General features: G+C 35.3%; 1 protein-coding gene across 3 annotated transcripts in view; it reads left to right on the top strand.

Annotated features, from left to right (window-relative positions):
• LOC136854618 (uncharacterized) overlaps positions 1-22,500 on the top strand; it is a 273,800-nt gene that overhangs the window by 180,267 nt on the left and 71,033 nt on the right. The window lies entirely within an intron of this gene.

Here is a 22,500-nt window from a genome sequence, read left to right on the forward strand (position 1 = left end):
CAGACTTAGTTTTTCAAGACCCATCAAAATGTATGCCACCAAGAGGGAGGTCCTTGCCAGGTTGTACTTACCCTACCTAGTTGAATCATTTACAGAGTAAACTCATATTATCTCCCTGTCTACTTTGCAAGCCTCGCTATTGTGTGTGTTTATGTGAATAATGACACTTATTTCTCTTAAAGTCAAATAGTTAGTATTCTCTCTCTCTCTCTCTCTCTCTCTCTCTCTCTCTCTCTCTCTCTCTCTCTCTCTCTCTCTCTCTCTCTCTCTCTTTGGATTCTTTGGAAGCTTGAATTTCAAGTCAGGGCTCAGTGTTCTGAATAATGATAATAATAATAACAATAATAATAATAATAATAATAATTATTATTATTATTATTGTTAAACTCATATTATCTCCTGTCTACTTTGCAAGCCTCGTTTGTTCCAAATGAGAATAGGGCACATTATTTGTCTTAAAGTCAAATAGTTAGTTCTTGAATAAGTCATAATAATAATAATAATAATAATAATAATAATTATTATTATTATTATTATTATTATTATTATTATTATTATTATTATTATTATTATCATAACCCAAATATAACTAACAAGTCCTCTATATTTTTAAGGCAACTGAGTGGTTAGCCTGAAGTAATAGTAAGGCATTGCTGTATTTTTTTTATATCAAACTCCTTAAGGTAATAATGCGGTTCTATTTCTATATTTGTTTTTATTATTTATTTATAGCTTAGCATTTTTTCCGTAGTGTATTTCACCAAAGTACAAATAACAAATACACTTAGTGTATAATCTATATTCATTTTCAGACTTATCACTGGAAGTGCATTGTATAAATTATAATATGGTCAATGATTTCATAAGTTTACGTGTAAATAATAATAATAATAATAATAATAATAATAATAATAATAATAATAATAATAATAATGCTAAGACATTGACAATCTCGTGAAAAACAATCTGTGTAAAAAAATCCATAGTAATATAGTTTCCTATATAATTGTGGATTTGTAGTACACAAATAGTAATAATAATAATAATAATAATATTTCATTTATATTATTACTTGGTGGTGATTATTGTTAACATTCGTTCCTGTTTACTTATTAACGAAAATCTTTTATAACCTAATGAAGTTACGGTAAAATTTCAGTTGTAGGTGAAGTTAATTAAGTCGTATGAAAATTGGAAATTAGGTCGGTAATTAATTTACTGTACATGTGAAAGTAACACTGACCTGTTTGTTTAAGTTTAAGAAGAAATTGGTCAAATGATATTCAATTTAATAAAACTGGTCCGATGTTTGCAATGTGCTGTATAGTCTTGGAGGAGTATTTCGACCTAAAAAAAAAAAAAAAAAAAAAAAGTAAAAAATGCGCAGAAATTTCTTCGGCGCAATCGAGTTTTCTGTACAGCATATAATCAAGGCCACCAAAAATAGATCTATCTTTCGGTGGTCTCGGAATAATGCTGTATGAGCCGCTGCCCATAAAACTTTCAGCCACACCCCTATAGTGTACTGTTTTATATCGTTGCCAGATAATGCTTTATGAAACTCTCAGCCACGGCCCATAAAACTCTCAGCCGCGACCCATAAAACTTTCTGCCACGCCCCGGTGGTGGCCTGTGTTGTTGGCACTTATAGCGGTGCCAGACACACGAGCACGGCTAACTTTAACCTTAAATAAAGTATAAACTACTAAGGCTAGATGGCTGCAATTTGGTATGTTTGATGAATGGAAGGTGGATGATCAACATACCAACTTGCAGCCCTCTAGCCTCAGTAGTTTTTAAGATCTGAGGGCGGACAGAAAAAGTGCGGACGGACAGACAAAGAGCCATCTCAATAGTTTTATTTTACAGAAAACTAAAAGTGCCAGATTTTTAAAAATTGAGCGTTAGGTCTGTTCGAGTGTTTCAAATTTTTGAATAATGATATTAGGTAATATTGCCAATTTCCATAAGGCGAATTGCTCCGGTTGTTTAAAACTGAAATAAAACTGCTCATTCAATTCGACTTTGAAATTAAATAGGTCTTGCTATAGCAGATTTAAAATTACATTCGCCTGATTGTATCAAATTTGGGGAATAAGATCGACCAGATTGTAACTGATCTACAGAAAAGTATTATTCCACAAATTTTTTACTGAAAATATGTAGCTGTTTGATGACATATTTGAATTGTACCAATTCAGCAAAAATATTCATTTGCATCTTTATATTTTGTAATGTCTACCCATTATTTTTCTTCTATAATCATTGTACTGTACCTCATTTTAATTCTTCATGACCTTTAATTCTTTATTATCATTGACTGTTTTTTTTTTACTGGATTTATATCATAATTCAGTTAGGCTAATGAGTGGCAGTATTTGTAGTAGGCACGGATAATATCAAAGAGTTTGACTGGAAGAGTTTTATAATGAATTTTGCAAATATTTGTTTTTATGTTGGGTCCTTTTTATAAAAGCCAGCCAGTTAAACAATCAAACAATTTGTGGAAAATGCCAGTCTCTCCTTAAGGATAGGGTAATTGGTCCTTGCCAAAAGTTTTCCAGTTTTTTGCTATTGGAATTTATATGTAATTTTTTCCTCAGTGAGAGCTGTATTCGGTGACTTGACTTGTAGTTTTAAATATTCTATGAGGAACAATGGTGCTAGTGTCGAAGACTATCTTCAGTGCGTGCAAGCACCACACAGTGTTACACACGCACGTACACACGTATATATACGATATATATATATATATATATATATATATATATATATATATATATATATATATATATATATATATATATATATGTCTATAATATATACATGTCTTTTTTTTGTTTATGTATTGGTTCATATGTTATAACAGAAATTGTGCAATTTTAAATTAATTGGTTATTTGCTATCATGTATTTTCTAAATATTTTCTTTCTGAAGTTTATAGATACATTTTGTGATATTTTTTTTAATTATTTTTATTATTATTCAGTTAAGATAGCTTCTTTGCAGTCTTGTTCTTGCTTGTTTGCTTGATCTTCCCATTCAGTATCATTTCCCCCCTTCTCCCTCAATCGTCCATACCCATACAATACCCCCTTACCCCCGGCCTGCCCCAGGGTGACCAAACAAGCCTTGTCGGTCTAGACCGTGGGAAGCGGCGGCTTATGCGCCGAAAAGCCAGGTGGCAGGACGTTGGGATAGACCCAGTGGCGGATATATCGACATCTCCCACGCAGCCTGAGAGAGAGAGAGAGAGAGAGAGAGAGAGAGAGAGAGAGAGAGAGGAATAAAGTAGAGCTTTCTTACAGTGATTAATTTCAGATTTCATGCACAACGATCACTCAGGAACGCTAGCCATTATCATCGAGTTCGACTGAGTTAATGACGAGGTCCTTGAGAGCGGCGGTTACAACTTGACCGTTTTTCCTCTTTTTGTAAACAAGTCTCGAGATCGGAATGCACATGGTATTATAGCATTTACGCCGGGATGCAGGAGCCCTGTGGGTAGTTGGGAGTGTCCGAAGGTGATGTTACAGGGCACCGGTTGCTTGTGGGTGGGACATGGCCCCAAGGAATGTTCATGTATCGCCGAGCTCGGGATTATAGGACTAACAGGTAGGCGAAGGTAATATGATCGTACTCCCGACACTTCTTACCTCCAGCCTCTTAGATGCTTATCGCCTTGATAATAAGGAAATTCCACAGCCTTTGTTCGTATTTTGGTCGAAGGGAATGTTTGCGTCGCTGAGGGACGTGGAAGGAAAATAGAACGCACTTCAGATTAACGGGCAGAGGGGAGGATGAAAGGCAATGCGGACTGTTCAGAGCGGGTCCTGAGAGTAACCGACAGTCAGGTGCAGGTGTGCGTGATCACCTGTGTCTCTTTGTACACGATGAAAAATATGGGTTTCAACAATTTTCCTTTGAATCTTTGATGAATATAATGGGAATAAAAGTCGTTGGGAAAAAAAATTAGAGAAACCCCGGGAACTGAGAAACCTATTACTTGTCTGGTTAAACTAAGGTATACTTTTTTTTACTGCATCTTTCCTGTATCTTATTGGACTCCATAATGCATCATATCAGTCATGCTGCATTTTCTTCATGTGGAAGTAGTGTCCTTGACTTCTGACAGGGTGACTGTTATGAAATCACACTTACTTTTGAGGGCAAAATCATCTGGATCACTTGACCCACACAAAGTTAAGAGATGTCGTCACCTTCCCCCCTAAAAACACATCCATAACGAAAGATTTGTAACGAATGCGCTTTTGCAATCCCCCTATCAGCTGGGATTACCGAAGAGCCGTTGGCTGGAGATTACTGCAGCTTATTCAGCAACTGTCTCTTGAGGGTTAGAAGTAATCTGCAGCTGAGCTGGTGGCGAAACTGAAGTTACTCGCAAAGCTCACTTGATCAGAAGCTGACTCTATTAGGCCTTATCGCCCACCATCTGAAGAGCGCCAGATAAAAACAAAAAAGGTTTTTAAGGATACGGGAATTTTTACTGTAAACAAATGTAAACAAGGTCGCGTCCTGGCAAGGGGATCACATTTTTATCAGATGTTATCATCTATTGTTATTTTCACGGGAGTCGTTCTTGAATAAGCTGTTGTAGGTCTAAGTATGTATAGCAGTCACTGGACACTCAGCCAGAAAAAATTATGAAAGTAGCAATAAAATAGTATAATCCGCCTTGTACTGAACTGAATATAGAATTTAGGCCAAAGGCCAAGCACTGGGACCTATGAGGTCATTCAGTCCTGAAACAGAAATTGACAGTAAAGGGTTTGAAAGGTGTAACAGGAGGAAAACCTCGCAGTCGCACTACGAATCAATTGGTTAGGAGAGGGTGAGAAGTAAGATGGAAGAAGAGAATATGAACGGAGGTACAGTAAAAGGAACAAAAGGGGTTGCATCTAGGGGCCAGAGGCACGCTGCAAAGAACCTTAAGTAATGCCTACAGTGCACCGCATGAGGTGCACTACCCACCTACGAGAATAATCCGCCTTGTAATTGACATTAGAAAGATATAGACTCATGCTGACATGTTCACGCCATTAGATCCAGATTAATCCTCAGTTTAACCTTTATTTATGCTTTTTTTAAGCGCTTAGGCTCAGGTTGTATATTACGTTTGATTGCATGTGACAACGGTCTTTAGACGTGAAATTCGTTTACCTAAAATGATGTTTTTAGTAAAAGACATTTTTTTCTTATACTCGTATTTAAAAATGTTCAATGTACAATATACATAGACCCCAATTACAATATTACATGAAATCTCCTGTAACAATGTTCCTCAAATTGTTTTCAGTACATCACTTTAAGCCTATCTTAAATTTTTCTTTTTTAATTTTAGTTTTACAAATGTTCATCATACAACATTTACCTTATATTTAATAACAGTTTTCTTTAATCTGTAACCATTACACAATACTTTGTAATTAACATTCAAAATGTTTTTGTAATATACACCTTAGGAAATAAGTTCTTAATTTTTAACTTATAATTCTCCATTAATAGCTTTTTTCATAAGATTCCATTTATGTTTTAGAATGCTAAATGAAATGTTACTTTTTTCTAAAAATATATTCCATATATTTCCTTAAGAAAACCTTACTAAAGTTTTGTACAGGTCACCTGTTAATTCATCATCGTGCTTTTTTCATAGCGGCTATTTGTTGTGAGTTTAATCTTGCAGACTGTTAGGACAATCTCTTGCTCCTTCCAGCCTGCACAGAAAGACATCAGTCCCATGAATATAGAACTTTTTTTTATTTGATTTAATAAAGTTTATTTGCGAACATGGCAATTTTCATTTACAGAATATTTTTTACAGTAATGTTTGTTATATACATAATAATTCGAGTGAGTTTAACTCGAGTTTAAAGGAAAAATACAACGTTTCCCATTTTACAAGTGAGGCAATTCATTCTTTGAAAAATTTTGGGGTTTACATGAATAATAATAATAATAATAATGATAATAATATAGTTAAAAAATCCTTCGTTTTACAATTACTACGGACTGTTTTGTAGTATAGCCTGTGCACAGTCTACTCGAAGTTAAACGTAGGGGGTCTGCCAACCCCACCTCGAAAAATAGGCGTTTATCTAGGTATCTAGTTGTTATTACTGTAAAAATTATTGTGGAAATGAAAATTGCAATGTTTGTAAATAAACCTTATTGAATTCAATAAAAAAGTTATCTTGATAAAGAGTATAGGCAAAGTATATTCTAGATAATGCGGGTATCTTTTATCTCATATATATAAAATGTGTGTTGTGCGCGCGCGTCGGTGAGGTATGTGAGTTTGTCTACACGTACATGTGAGCTCGGTCACCATTATGTATAATGTGAAGTATCTCCGCATACCCACGAAGCTCTCATTATACTGTACTTCGAAATCAAGGCGCAGCCACCCTCCCCCCCCCCTCCACCAACATCCCTATCCCCAACAGTCCTTTCCCCTCGTTCCGTGTAAACCTCGTGTGACGCAGGTAAGGAGAATAGAAAGATCAAGACAAGCCTTTAGAAACCCGTGCGGGAAGGGGGATTTAGCTGTTAAAACGAGAGGTTACGTCGCCATAAAGAGATGGAATTTCACGAGCGGCTATAGCTGGCTCCACGGTGGGGAGACTCTCGCGAGGTACAAGTGCTCAGTTGAGGTCGGTTGGCGACAGACAATCTTCTTCGTGGTCAGCCACCACCCCCTCCCACCCTCCCCTCCTCCCTACCTCTCTCCCTCCGTCCATCCATCCCCCTACCTTACTCCAGCGTTGCTGGTGCTACTGCTGCTGATACTCTTGTCCCTACTCAAATAGTTCTCGTTGTTTATTTGTCATTCTCCGATCTGTTGCTCAGTTTTAGTCGCATGTATTTGCGCTTTCTATCGCGTCGGCGTTTTAAGGTCATTCTTGGTGGGGCATATGTAAAACAACATAGGCCGCTAGTGATATATATTAATATGAGCAGTAGGAGACCCAAAGAGACTGGGAGAGATCGAGGATTGAATATGAGATTTTTAAGAAAAATAATGTGAGCAGTATTAGAGGCATTTGAGAGAGATATCAAGCAAAAGAGAAGGGGGTTAGTAGAGTATAAATGTGGAATGATAATAAAAACATCGTATGTGAATGGTGCAGAGGAAGCACTTGGGCCAACCAGTGGCTATAGTGTCAAAAGGGGGAGAAAAGTGGTGTTGGAATAGAGAGGTACAAGTTGCAGGTAGGCGGAAGTCTAGGGATTTTAAGGAGTGGAAGGTTAGACAAGTGAGGGTTCCGAGGAAGGATGTATAGAAGAAGAAAGATTAACTAAGAATGTGTTGGCGATAGCTACTGAAGGAGCTGGAGAGAATTTGAATAGAAGGTTAGGAACAAGGGAAAGTGAAACGGATATTTACAGAATATCAAAGTCAATGGAAAAGCAAAGACGAAATATGAGTCAGTTGGGTGTCATGAAAGATAGAAAAGGAAATATCTTGCATAAGAACGATGACATAAAACGAGGATGGTCAGGTTATTATCAGCATCTGTCAGAGACAGAAAATGTAAGACAGGATTGGAGGGGGGAGGAGTGAGATGCCTGTGATTGAGATGCAATCTATGAAAATAAAGAAGGGTTTTAAGTAAAATTAAGAATGGCAAAGTCCTTGAGAGGTGCAAATTGAGATGTTAAAGGCAATTGGTATAGAGGAAGGAAGAATGAATATAGGAACTGTTAAGAGCAGAAGGCGTTATTATGGAATGTGGTAATTATAGAGGACTCAGACTAATTGAACATTTGTTGAAAGTGTTAGAAAGAATACTTGACAGATTACGAGCAATTGTAAAGACTGGTGAACATTGTTGACTATTGAGAAACAAAGTTTACATTTGTAGCTGAAGTGCTACAAAGTTACATTGCACAGATGCTTTCAGAAGTGAGGCATCCTCTGATAGGGCTGAAAACATCCTAGGGTGAAAAATGCTGATTAAGGATAGATCAAATTTTTATGTAACAGAAGCACCCCCCTTTGAAGAAGGCAAGTATGACATAGCACGGATGCTCACTAAAGTGAGGCTGCTTCTGTCATAAAGCATTGAAAGAAGAAAATGCTTCTTATGAAAGCATTTTTTTTTTTTTTTTTGTGACAGAAGTCAGGAAAGTGCTGAACTCTATGTAGTCAGATACCTAACATAAATAGAAGGACGAAGAAGAGATGGTGCATGATTCATGTTTATTTTTGGCCAACGTTTCGAAGTGTGGCTTCGTCATCGGGCCTAAAATACACGAGTTATATATCAGTTGAAATATATAAATAAATATGACTCGGTAAAAGGCGGTAATAAGTCACTAGATTAACTATATAAACTAAAAACTGAAATATAAGTTAAAACTACCTAATGCTTCAAAGTATGGATACTGAGTGACCGAGAACAGTATCCAAAGAACCTTGAGGTATTAAACATAGGGACACTGGTTTGGAAATATCAGTTACTGTGCTATATTGTTGGAAATAGCTAACTTGAAGGTCAGCCGCCTTGTCGGTGCTTCTTAGAATTCACTTTCTACATTGGTATTTTCTCTCTTCCTCGGTATTTCCAGAATCTTGAAACCTACCTCTTGTTTATCTATTTGCTCTTTATTCAAGGAAGGAAGTTCACTGACGGCCAGTGTTTTTTGCAGTGACCAAACTTGATGTGGGTGATTTCCTGAAAACACTAAATTGTCTTCATAGACGTTATGTTTACTTTACACATCTTCTAAAAAAAGATTGTGCTGTAGCTTTTAATGACTGTAGATTTGCTTTACAGTCTTCTGTAAATTATACTGGTTGTTATGTATATACATATGTCCTTCGATGTTTTCTGGAAAGATTATATACTTTATATCGGATGTGGGGGAATACTGATTAATCTTGAGGAAAGATAAGGAATTTTGATATAAGAAATTACAGCAATATATAAAACATAAAAAAGAATTATAGACTTCATTGAAACGTTTGTGGCGTATTTGTCAATTTAAAAAGTTTTTTTTACAATGTAATCAGAATAAGTAGTCAGAAAAGAGTTTGGAGTTCTAAAAAAATTTATCAATACAAAAATGGAGCTCACGAGTAAATATAAACATGAAACCGTAAAACTTTAATAAATATACCGATCCAGTTAACCTCATAATTGCATGTCCACGAAGCTCTAAAAACTGACGAAAATATAATGCAAAATTGGGTGTTGCAAATGACAATGTACATGAAAATAATAAAAAAACAAATATGCTGATAAAAAAAAATAAAGGTGATAAACGAAAGCGCACATGAATATAGATAAAATATCATGAAATAAAATTTAGGACATTCATCAACCTAACCAAAGGTTAATCTCCGTAGGGGGTTAGCCCCACCAGTGCACCTCATGCGGTGCAATGTAGGCATTACTTAAGGTTCTTTGCAGCGTGCCTTCGGCCACTAGCTGCAACTCCTCTCGTTCCTTTTACTGTACCTCCTCTCATATTCTCTTTCTTCCATCTTACATTCCACCCTTTCCTAACTGTTGATTCATAGTGCAACTCCTGTTACACCTTTCAAACCTTTTACTGTCAATTTCCGTTTCAGCGCTGAATGACCTCATAGGTCCCAGTGCTTGGCATTTGGCCTAAATTCTATATTCAATTCAATCAAAGGTTAAGCAAAGACGCAAACTAATTTACACAACGCGTCAATAGATAAAATCGCAAATAAAACTCAAAACAAATAAGCGAGGCAAAATAAATAAGTAAACAAAAAGAGGAAGAATTCCGATAAGCAGGAGAAATTCAACGAGGAAGAAGCTTCCTGGGTAAATCAGATAGCAACGAAATTCTCCGCAGTCGTCGTTTATAGCTTAACGTATCCTTTTTTTTTTTATTGGTTCCTTTGTTTCGGAGTGATTTTACGCAAAAAAAAAAATGTATACAAATAAATAAAAAAAAAAACTCAAGTTGATCGAGTGTGGTTTTATTGCGGCATCTTCGTTGCAAAACCGATGGTACGTATAGTGTTTGTTTACGTTCGGGTTGATGTTAGTTTATACACCATTCTCTCTCTCTCTCTCTCTCTCTCTCTCTCTCTCTCTCTCTCTCTCTCTCTCTCTCTCTGATGAGTTACCGAGTTCGTATTTGTTTTATGTAACGAATTTAATACCCGCTAAAACTAAAATGGGAAAATAAAGATATTATTATTGTATTTGTATCTATCTCTTTAATACCCACTCTCTCTCTCTCTCTCTCTCTCTCTCTCTCTGTATTGTATTTGTATTGTGGTTTATGTAAGGAATTTAATACCCACTGAAGCTAAAATGTGGAAATAAGGCACTATTATTATTATATTATTCTCTCTCTCTCTCTCTCTCTCTCTCTCTCTCTCTCTCTCTCTCTCTCTCTCTCTCTCTCTTCGTTACCTGGTTATGACATCACTGAGTATTTCTGGAGAAGACTATAGCACCATTTTGACTGAGACAGTAAGATACATGAAGAAGGACCGATAGGTTTAGTTTAAGAATAGGGTCTGTTGATCAAGTGTTTAGTATGAAAGAAATGTGTAAGAAGTCTGCGCAGAAGGTAAAGGCTGTATGTGTAGTACATAAATCTAAATAAAACATTGCTGAATGCAGTGTTTAAGTTTTTTTATGAAACTGATAACATTGTTAGTGTGCAGGCGTGAGTTTTGCATAAAAATTAGCCTTATGTTGCCTTGAAGTTAGAACACGCCTATGGATTAAGTACTGAGATAGGTAAGAGAAAGATCAGGAGGTGAATTTGCAGAGTTCTGTAGGCATATTTAAGTGAAAGTTTCTTTACTGTAGATTGTTTATTATTTTGTCATTTGGTTTCTTAAATTATGTTTGATTGTGCGTCTCTTCTCTTTTTGTTTTGATTTTCTCTTTACCATGAATGTAATCATTTTTGTGGACGTTTATGTGGCAAGTTATTGTTTTTTTTTTACAGTATTTTGTTCCATATGAATATGAGTATATGATGAATAGTAGAAACAGTAATATCTAAACAAGTTTGGTATTTTTGTGCCTACTTAAGGCTTGTGTTTTTGTATGTGTGTGTGTGTGTGTGTGTGTGTGTATTTGAGGAGAGAGATAGAGTTTGCATTACAGCTTACCCCTTAACAAGTTTATCTAAAGTGACTTAACGGTGTACCCCAAGGCGAGAGTCCAGTGTAATTTAACCAGAGATAACGTGATGCCTGATTGTGTACATAAACAGTATTCCACGCACTATCAGTGCCTTAGCCATTTAAGCTGAAATCCTTAGGAAGTAGAACAACAGCGCATGTTAGCACTTAAGGGTATGAACCCCAACTAGAGATAACTGAAACTAGTACACTTCCCTTTAAGAGCAAGTCGTCCTATGTGTACTTTGCTGCACTTGGTGCTAATTGTTGGGAACAACGGCTGAATGAAAACATCAAGGGGCTGTCTTTTATGAATGTAATGAAAGGGAATCAGTACGGAATGATGTTTGTTTCTTTGTGTTTTGAACCTTTGTCGAATTCGAAAGTTGGTGTGAAAATGCTTGGCCATTAAATTATTATTATTATTATTATTATTATTATTATTATTATTATTATTATTATTATTATTATAGCGTACATATATATTGTTATTGTTAATTTTACTCGTATTCTAATTCTTCTTTATTGTTTGGCCTTGAGTAAGTTCTACAGTTTCTGGGATAGAGCTTTGAGAGACACAAAACAGTATTACCACCAGATTCTCCAAAACCCCTTCATCAATGGTCAAAATCCCGCCCCCCCCCCCCACCCCCCAAAACAAAAATTCATTCTAGGGTATCAAGCTTTTAGTTTTTTTTTTAATTGCTGGAACAATTTCAAAATATGCTCTGCACATCCCTTTCACATTATTTATTAGTATACCCATACCTTCAGAAATGATGGTAATATGCTTCACTGCACAGTAGATGAAATAAATAACTGTAATATGTAATATACACGTATATATTTATATATATATATATATATATATATATATATATATATATTATTCACCTTATTTTAATTCTTTTATTTTAAATGGTTGACATGAATAGCAACACGGAATATACCGTTGGGAAAAGAATTTATTGCTGTTCTGTATGAGGCAAAATAGACTCGTGTATCATCGTACTTTTTAGACTTTATGGGAGTATTTATTTACAGCACAGAATCGAGATTTGTTTTACTTGCCAACATCAGCTCGTCATATTGACCTTTATTTATTTAATATTTTTAGGGGGGGGAGGGGGCTTGAAATAAATTTCATAAATTACAAGTATCCAGCTTCAAAATGACACCAAAATCAGATTCTCAGTAGGAAAAAGAACTTTGTACAGATCAATCCAATAAAAAATCTCGCTAAAACAAACCCAGCATATTGGGTTTTATATAGAAACGAAAGAAACACAGTTGTAACTGGTGGTTTTATCAATATATATCTTTTAATTTCATCAGTGTTAATATGAAAATTTTGGTTATTTTATATGTATATTTTTGTCATTTGTACAAAAATATTAACTAATGAAAGGAAGAGAAGTAAGAAAATGTTTTATTTAACATAGATTATTATTATTCAGAATGCGTTGACATTCTTTTGGTGTGAGCTAAAGCCCCTCGACTTAAAAAGCTCAATCATGTGTCATCGCATTTTCCTTACCATTTTGAGAAAAAGTTATCGTAAACTTTTACATTCCCTCTCTCTCTTTCTCTCTCATTCGTGACTAATCTAGATTGGAGATCTCTTAACGATTTTGCTTCAACTGCGTGAAGAAATAGACAATAATCAGTCTCTCTCTCTCTCTCTCTCTCTCTCTCTCTCTCTCTGGGCTTGTCAGTATAACTTACAAATGCGCAATGTAAGCATCAGTAGCCTGGAAACTTTGGCTAGCAGTAGCAGTAGTAGTAGTAGCAATAGTATAGAATTGCCTCTGTAATGCCTCCTTACTCAGACTATTTAGTGTGCTTGTGATAGGTACTTGTCTTTTTAAATTCTGTTTAGGCTTCGTGGTGAGGTTATATTTGCTATGAATTCCAAATAAGTTTATTGAAAGAGAATGGGACATTTTCATTATTCATCCATTTTTTTCTGTCATTTAATTTATTTTAATCGTATCGAGTTAAAAGCTGATTTTGTTAAAATTGTCTTTTCATGTGCATTTTATTCAGAGTAAAGATGTTTTTGCTTTTGACTGAATAATAATAATAATAATAATAATAATAATAATAATAATAATATATATACACATTTCAGTCAAGGCAGGCTTGGCTGGTAATGGAATATAGCCCGTCTCCAAATTCATCCTAGCCGTCCAAGGGACAAGAGCCCGAGCTGGCACAAGGCAAACTCGATCTAAGAACGAATGAAAAGATTATGAGCATTCACAATCTTGTCGACTTACGTCTCCACTCTGATTACCAACAGGATTCAGAGTCTAAACTGTCGTGGGGATATTTTCTGACATGTTTTCGTGGCTGTCACCGCCTTTTCTTAGTACTGCAGCGTTTCTTACGCTGTCCCTTCCTTTGTTAACTTAAGGGGTTTTTTTTAGCTTTCTGGAAACGATAACTATTGAGATGGCTACTTGTCTGTCCGTCCGCACTTTTTCTGTCCGCCCTCAGATCTTAAAAACTACTTAGGCTAGAGGGCTGCAAATTGTTATGTTGATCATCCACCCTCCAATCATCAAACATACCAAATCGCATCCCTCTAGCCTCAGTAGTTTTTACTTGATTGAAGGTTAAAGCTAGTCATGATCGTGCGTCTGGCACCGCCATAGGTGCCACAACACAGGCCACCACTGGGCCGTGACTGAGAGTTTCTTGGGGCGTGGCTGAGAGTTTCATGTCCTGTAGCTAAGAGTTTCATACAGCATTGTACGCTGTGCAGAAAACTCGATTGCGCCGAAGAAATCGGCGCATATTTTACTTGTTTTTATTTAATTTGAGAATTTTATTCTTACTCTTATCCTCTTTTTCGTTATTTATTTTTCCCTCTGTTTAAAATACCGATATTCCACATTAACTTGCGAGCATATTTTGGCATTTTAATCTATGGAAACTTTTTGTTTTGGCTTGTTTTATTAGAACGTATGATCATTGTGAATAATTATGCAGTGAAGATGATAATGATAACAGCAACAGTAGCAGTAGTATATAATTATACTGTTAATTATACAATACATTGATAACAATCAAGAAGGTAATAGAAGCGTTAGAAAGCTAGAACTAAAAAAATATGCATTGCTGTACATTTGAATATCTCCGTTTTGACCACTGCTGTTAACATTGATAATACGATATAAAGACGTAAGTGAGAAGTGAGATTATGGCTTATAATATGAAAAGAACGGAAGATAGCAGAGAACATAACAAATCCTGTAATGAAAAGTACCCTTAAAAATATACACCGTAGCAGCGGGGTAATACCGTCAGTGCACCTCGTGCGGTGCACTGTAGGCATTACTCAAGATTCCTTTGCAGCGTGCCTCCGGCCCCTTGCTAAAACACCTTTCGTTCCTTTTACTGTACCTCCTTTTATATTCTCCCCCTTCCATCTTGCTTTCCACCCTTTCCTAACAATTGATGCATAGTGCAACTGCGAGGTTTTCCCTCTGTTACACCTTTCGCACCTTTTACTTCGGCGCAGTCGAGTTTTCTGCACAGCGTACAATGCTGTCAATGTCCGTTTCAGCTCTGAATGACCTCATAGGTCCCAGTGCTTGGCCTTGGCCTAAATTCTATCTTCAGTTCAGTTCTTAAAAATATAATGTGGTGTAACTCAATTTACTATGGAATTCGTCATGGCTTTTCTTATATTCATCATGTATCAGTAATTCAATCTCGAAGAATGTTGATAAGGGTGTTTTTTTATATATTCGTTTTTGCATTTAAAGTTTTACTGTCTTCCTTGTTCACTGGGACTTTATTGTTGTTTTGCGTTATTTCTTATCATTAACACTCTTGGGTAGTTGTATGTTATGGTGATTACTATCATTATTATCAACCATCATCATATTGTATTTAGTTGTAGTGATGTTATGCTTAGTAATTTTAATTTATCAAACTATATAATATACAGTAGATCATTGTTGTCATTTTATCGGTCTAGCGGTGACGACACTGGTTGTATTGGCGATGTTGAGAGAGAGAGAGAGAGAGAGAGAGAGGTGTATATGCGCATGGGGTATCTTGTTCCATTCTGAGTAGAGAGGGAGTGAACACAGCCTTGGCGGGGAGGGGGAGGGGGAGGAATGAGTAGGGAGGGGGTGAGAGAAATGAGGTTTGACTTTGGAGGGAGTTCGGGCGGGTTGGCGCCAGTCGGAACGTGAATCCCAGTGTGGTACCCCAACCCCCCTCCCCTCCTCCTCTCCTCCTCCTCCTCCTCCTCCTCCTTGTCTCCTTTTTCTCTCTCTTTCTCTCCCCTTCCCTCCCCTCCCCATGGGCCTACCTCCAAACCTCTCCCCAAGGGGACAATACCCGGTGTTAGGTTTCCACTGCACCTGCTTTCCGTCTTCCCTACCCCTGACGGGGGCAGCCCAGAGACCACCAACCTGTGAGTCCCCAGGCACTGGGACTCCCACGTAACCCCCGGGAAACCCTGGGTTACCCTTCTTGAGCCAGGGGGAGCCCAGCCCCCCATAGAAGAAATCGAAACGGCTGAGGCACTGATAGAATGGCGGGGGGAGGTGGGGGAGGTATTGCTAGAAATTAACGTCTCTCCTTGCTAGTCTAGATTTCGGGGAATGACTCCGGCCGTATCAAATATCTTTTAATAATAATAATAATAATAATAATAATAATAATAATAATAATAATAATAATAATAATAATTCTTTAAAGAATAGGTCTATATCTTTCTGACTGTGTCCGCAGTTTTTACAATTATTTTTAATAATAATACTAATAATAATAATAATTCCTTTAAAGAATAAGTCTATATCTCTCTGACTGTGTCCTCAGTTTTTACAATTATTTTTAATAATAATGATTATTATTATATACATAAAAATCATCATCATCATCATCATCATCATTCATTTAAAGTAATGTCATATACCTTTTGGTCCGTGACCTCAGTTTTTTACATATGACCCATTAAACAATGATAGGGGTTAAACTGGGTACTGAGTGCCAATGCTAACGTATTGGTATTTTTGGGATATTGAATGGAAATCTGTTTTAGTACTTGTTTCGAAGTCTTCCTTTAAATTTGGTTAGTGGACTTGATCATAATAATAATAATAATTATAATAATGATAATAATATTATTATTATTATTATTATTATTATTATTATTATTATTATTATTATTATTATTATTATTATGCTACAGCAGTGGTGGTAATGATAAAAAAATATTGATGGTTATGAGTAATGAAAGGATAGAGTAGATGGTAACAGTAGTCAATATTAGTAACTGCAGCATTAATTTTCACTTTAAATAATAATAATAATAATAATAATAATAATAATAATAATAATAATAATAATAATAATAAAACGTTTTTAAGTAGCTTTAGAAGGAACCATCACCCATATTTTGTAAGTTAGTTATTTGCTTCCAGGAAATTAATTCTCACGTCCCTTCCCTCCAAAAAAGAATTAATTCTTTTATTGAAATAAATCACTTTATCACAAATTTTGGTACTATATTCCTACTGTTAATATTTGAAGAAGATTAGCCATTTTCGTTCATTTATAGTGAATTCATCTGTTATTCATTGACCAGAACATTTGCAAACCAACTGCTTGGGATGAATCATACAGGTAGATAGAATGTCATGGTACTAGTAACCTCTCTTGATACTTTTTTATTTTTCTGTCCGCCCTCAAGTCTTCAAAAACTACTGAGGCTAGAGGGCTGCAAATTGATATGTTGATCATGCAGCTTCCTATCATCAATCACACCAAATTGCAGACCTCTAGCCTCAGAAGTTTGTATTTTATTTAAGGTTAAAGTTAGCCATAATCCTGCGTCTGGCACCGCTATAGGTGCCAACTACCACCAGGCCGTGGCTGAAAGTTTCATGGGCCGCGGCTGAGTGTTTCAATGGGCCGTGGCTGAGAGTTTCATAAAGCATTATACGCTGTACTGAAAATCTGATTGCGCCAAAGAAACTTCGACCCGCTTTTTACTTTCTTTATTTTTAAGATTTTTTGTACCCCAAATATTGTACATTTTAACTAAACAACTGTCGTAAATACTAATTTTAACGTTGCTTTTTTGGTTAGAAAATTCTAAAACCCATTTTCACGTTTAAAAAGGTGTATCTTCATTTATGCATTTTTATATTTCTTAATTCTAGGGATCATTTGTTTAGTTGAATTAATGTGTAAGGAATTAGTGTTTAGGTCTATTAGTATGTAGGTCTATAGGGCCATGTTTGCGCCGTGTAGGGCAACACTGACACTGAAAGCCACTTAGGATTTCGTTATTCTGTCCTCTGTTTCCATTTAACCTCATACCTTGTCCTTTCTCACGTATCCTTTCAATTGCCTATTATTAGCGGAAAAAGCAAACAGGTGATTAGTCTAACAGACAGACATACTTGTATTTTGATTGTTAAACAACTGAAGAGAGATTGAGGTACCTCACACACACACACACACACACATACATATATAAATATATATATATATATTTATACATATATATACATGTGTAGATGTGTATGTATGTATTATCCCACTATTTGTAATATAACGTGAATTCATTTTTTTTTGTAACATTCCGACCACGGTGCATCTACAGTACCTCCCACCGTTAGCGTTTGCAGGTAGAGATATTTTTGTTTGCTTAGTCTGTGCATAATTACTTTTCGTGCTATGATGCTCATTTTGGTGCCATTTTCAAGCTTAATAATAGTAATTTATGCAAGTGTGTTCAAAAGTCCACAATAACGAAAATAACAGGTCCTAATAGTGAGGGGGATTTAACCGAACACAAAAATGAGTAACTTTTAAAGATCACTAAAAACGGATCATTATAGATATTTAGGTACTTTGCATCCTTCAAAACTACGATAAATTGTCCTCCCAGCGGAATATCATGTAGTGTTGTGCATGCCATCTGTTGCTCATTAACACTTAAGAAAAAATATGACATCATTTTTACGTCTCTGCAGAGAACATAAGTAGGAATATATTTCTTTGCGTGTCTGTGCAAAGTTAGTTTCATGCATTGTTTCTCACTTTGGCGCCAGTTCAGATTTGATAGTGTAGGTTTATCGCAGAATATCTAAAAAAGAAAAATTAATAAAATAAAAAGTCAAAATTATGACATGAAGTTAGCTCTATAATTTTTCGTTGGAAAATGGTAGACAAAAATAAACATAGAATGGTACAAGTCCTTTAGGCCCATTCTTTAGACCCATGGTAGACAAAAATAAACAAAGAAAGGTACAAGTTCTTTAGACCAATGGAAGACAAAAATAAACAAAGAAAGGTACAAGTTCTTTAGACCATGGTAGACAAAAATAAACAAAGAAAGGTACAAGTTCTTTAGACCAATGGTAGACAAAAATAAACAAAGAGAGGTACAAGTTCTTTAGACCAATGATAGACAAAAATAAACAAAGAAAGGTACAAGTTCTTTAGACCAATGATAGACAAAAATAAACAAAGAAAGGTACAAGTTCTTTAGACCAATGATAGACAAAAATAAACAAAGAAAGGTACAAGTTCTTTAGACCAATGATAGACAAAAATAAACAAAGAAAGGTACAAGTTCTTTAGACCAATGATAGACAAAAATAAACAAAGAAAGGTACAAGTTCTTTAGACCAATGATAGACAAAAATAAACAAAGAAAGGTACAAGTTCTTTAGACCAATGATAGACAAAAATAAACAAAGAAAGGTACAGGTTCTTTAGACCCATGCAGAACGTCGATGTATAATCTTTCCAATGAGATACAGTTTATTGCTATTTATGCTGGCCATTTTTCAGTAGAGTATTTGTTGGTGTGGGTACACTCTAGTATTTATTTAAAGTTAATTCCATTTTATACCCCAGCAATAATTGTTTTTCGTAGGAGTGTTAGTGCCGTCAGTGCATCTCACGTGGTACACTGTAGGATTACAGTGGTCCCTTCGGCCCATAGCTACGCCCAGTTTTTAGTCTTTTACTTTACATCCATTCCCGCTTCCTTTCTTCCATTTTGCTGTCCAACCACTCCAACTCACTCTTTACGCTGTTTTATCGCTTCATGGTTGAAAGTGCCCAGGTGTTTGGCTTGACAGCCAAATTTTCCTAAATCAAATCAGTAATAGTCCTAATTCTTTTCATATATATTATTGGGCTAACACAAGGGCATTTTTTACATAATGTCCTTGACATAATATAGGTGCAATGGAATTACAAAATTATTTAGAGTTTGCCGTCGCTCTTATCTGACAGGTTAGCTAGCAACAGACCTTTATGTTTGTTTGTATGTGTGCGTGAATGTATGTGAAATGAGGGAGAGAGTAAAAGTCATAAGAATAGAAAATTAATGTAATAAAAGAGGCCCGGAAAGAGAGAGAAGCAGACGGACGCAGAAAAACCGAAATGTGACGAAACTTACGACAGATAAACCATAGGAAAATTACGTATCATATGACAGTGTCCCACATGAAAGTTTTTTTTCTTTATTATTACGAAAGTTCATATGATTTCCGGTCAACAACTTGATAAGTTTCCAGATTGCTACGGGGACAGTCTGCGAGCGTGCGCGCGTTCAAACACACACACACACATACACACACATGCACGTGGGCACATCCTCTTTTTCGTCATGACCTAGTGCACATACACTGGGCGTTATCGTACGCTGGGAGTAAAACTCTCGTGTTTGTGGTTAATGATTATAATGGATTGATCGGTCTTGTCAATATACAAACGCTTATTGATTTTTGGTGACTACTTGAACTCGGTAGTAAACAAGTAAAAAATGCGCCAAAGTTTTCGGCGCAGTTGAGTTTTCTGTACAGCCACTACAGCGTATAATCAAGGCCATCGAAAATAGACCTATCTTTCGGTGGTCTTGGTATAATGCTATGTGAGCCGCGGGCCATGAAACTTTCAGCCGGCCGTGGTGGCATGTGTTGTTGCGTTGCCAGACACACGACTATGGCTAAGTTTAACCTTAAATAAAATAAAAACTACTGAGGCTAGAGGGCTGCAATTTTGGATGTTTGATGTTTGAAATGTGGATGATCAACATACCAATTTGCAGCCCTCTAGCCTCAGTAGTTTTTGAGATCTGAGGGCGGACAGAAAATAAAGAAAGGTACAAGTTCATTAGACCCATTCTTTAGACCCATGGTAGACAAAAATAAACAAAGAAAGGCACAACTTCTTTAGACCCATTCTTTAGACAAATAAAGCCGGCGCAATAGTTTTCTTTTCAGAAAAATAAAACAATAATAGACGCGGCAATAAAAGCGACACTTACAATCAAATTAGCGATAAAAATGTCGGTAGTATTTATTAATTTCTTTCCACTTTCCTCATCTTTGCTTCCTCAACGTAAAGGCGATCATCAACTGTGACAACAATATCAGTAAAATTGATAGACACCGTAACAGCAATAATGTCCGCATTACTAATATTGTTAATTACCCTTACAATTATTGTAAAGGGGTTGCCAACGTCACATAAAATAGTAGCTTTATTGTTAAAGAACAATCTCATCTGACTACGAGATTCTGATAGTAACCCTATTATTATTATTATTATTATTATTATTATTATTATTATTATTATTATTATTATTATTATATTAACACAATATTATTATTCCAGTAGCAGTCGTGAATGTAATCACGACATTCAGAATTGTACTTAAGCTAAAAATTTGGAAAGAAGAAAGAAAGAAAGAGAGAGAGAGAGAGAGAGAGAGAGAGAGAATGAAAGAAAAGTAAGAGAAAAGATGTTAGAGAGAGAGAGAGCAAAATGAAGGTAAAAGTAATAGAAAATGTAATAAACCAAGAGCAAATATATATTATATATATATTTATATATATATATATATATATGTATATAAATATATATATATATATATATATATATATGTATGCATATACATATATATATTTATATATAATATATTTACATATATATGTATATATATATAAATATTTATATATATGTATATATATATATATATATATATATATATATATTCCATATATATTGTGTGTTGTTTCTTTCTATATATATATATATATATATATATATATATACAGTATGAGAAAACTAAAGTAAATAGACAACGTTTATAAGCAGCATGACAGACAGTAGTACACTTGCAATTATGAACTATACTCTTGTTGATGTTTATGCTCCGTTACGATCCACTTGTAGCTGTGTTAACCTTCCCAGTAAATGTGTTTCAGAATTATGCTGGAACATACACACACACACACACACACACACACATTACATTTATATATATATATATATATATATATATATATATATATATATATATATATACTGTATATATATATTATGTGTATATTGTTCCTATTCATGTTATATATGTTTCTGTTCCTTCTGTTTCCTCTTTTTATTTAAACTAATGTTTAGACTGAATGTGCAGGAAAGTCTTTTACAGAAGAAAATAATCGTCACTCTATTAATTCATTTTTATTTATTGTTTCACCTCACCAAGACCATTACCATTTTACTTTTTTTCACTGAATGTTAATTCAGTGCTTCAGCTCATTTCATGAATTTTTAACGTATAACATTCTGTTATATGAATATATTTTTCATTGAGCATTTTCTTTATTGACATACTGGACAAATTGCTTACACATTATCTAGGCAATTTATAAAAGCAAATTGCTTGCATTATATGTTTAGAAATCTTTGATTGCTTGCCATCACTGGGCAACTTCTTCCTGGAAGCATTGAGGTAATGTTAAAAATTATTCTATAATAAAATAAAATATCCAGTCCTAACAAACCTTAGGCTTCTTTCATTATACATTCAGTTACCTTCCATCTGAAATTCGGAAGAATCCTCTTGTCAGACTTCTAGAAAAACACCCTGTAAATGGAACCGTTTCTGGGAAAAACCATGACAAACTTACCCCAGTAAAACACAGGACGTATTTCATTAAGGCTGAGATTATGATAACCTACGGGCCATTTGTGCTAACCCAGGTGCCACTAGTTTTCCGCAGGATGACAGCTGTTCTTGCCCTACTGTTAGGAGTTCGTCTGCGTTATAAGCCAGTGAGTGGATAGTCCAAATCGTGTTCATGTGCTTGTGGAAGATCCGCGCATAAAATGCTGAAAGTGGCTCTGAGTATGGGAAACATACTAAGACCAGGACTAAAGAGTGCCAGTCAGCACATTAATTGAATATGACGAAATGTACAAATAGATAGAAAAATAACTAAAGCCAAATGGAGGTCAACCTCTTACGGTAGATGACTGCTTAGACACAGGAAACTTAAGAATAAACTAGTAAAAAATGCGCCGAAGTT

Source organism: Macrobrachium rosenbergii, chromosome 29, assembly GCF_040412425.1.
Source record: "Macrobrachium rosenbergii isolate ZJJX-2024 chromosome 29, ASM4041242v1, whole genome shotgun sequence".
Classification (NCBI taxonomy): Eukaryota; Metazoa; Arthropoda; class Malacostraca; order Decapoda; family Palaemonidae; genus Macrobrachium; species Macrobrachium rosenbergii.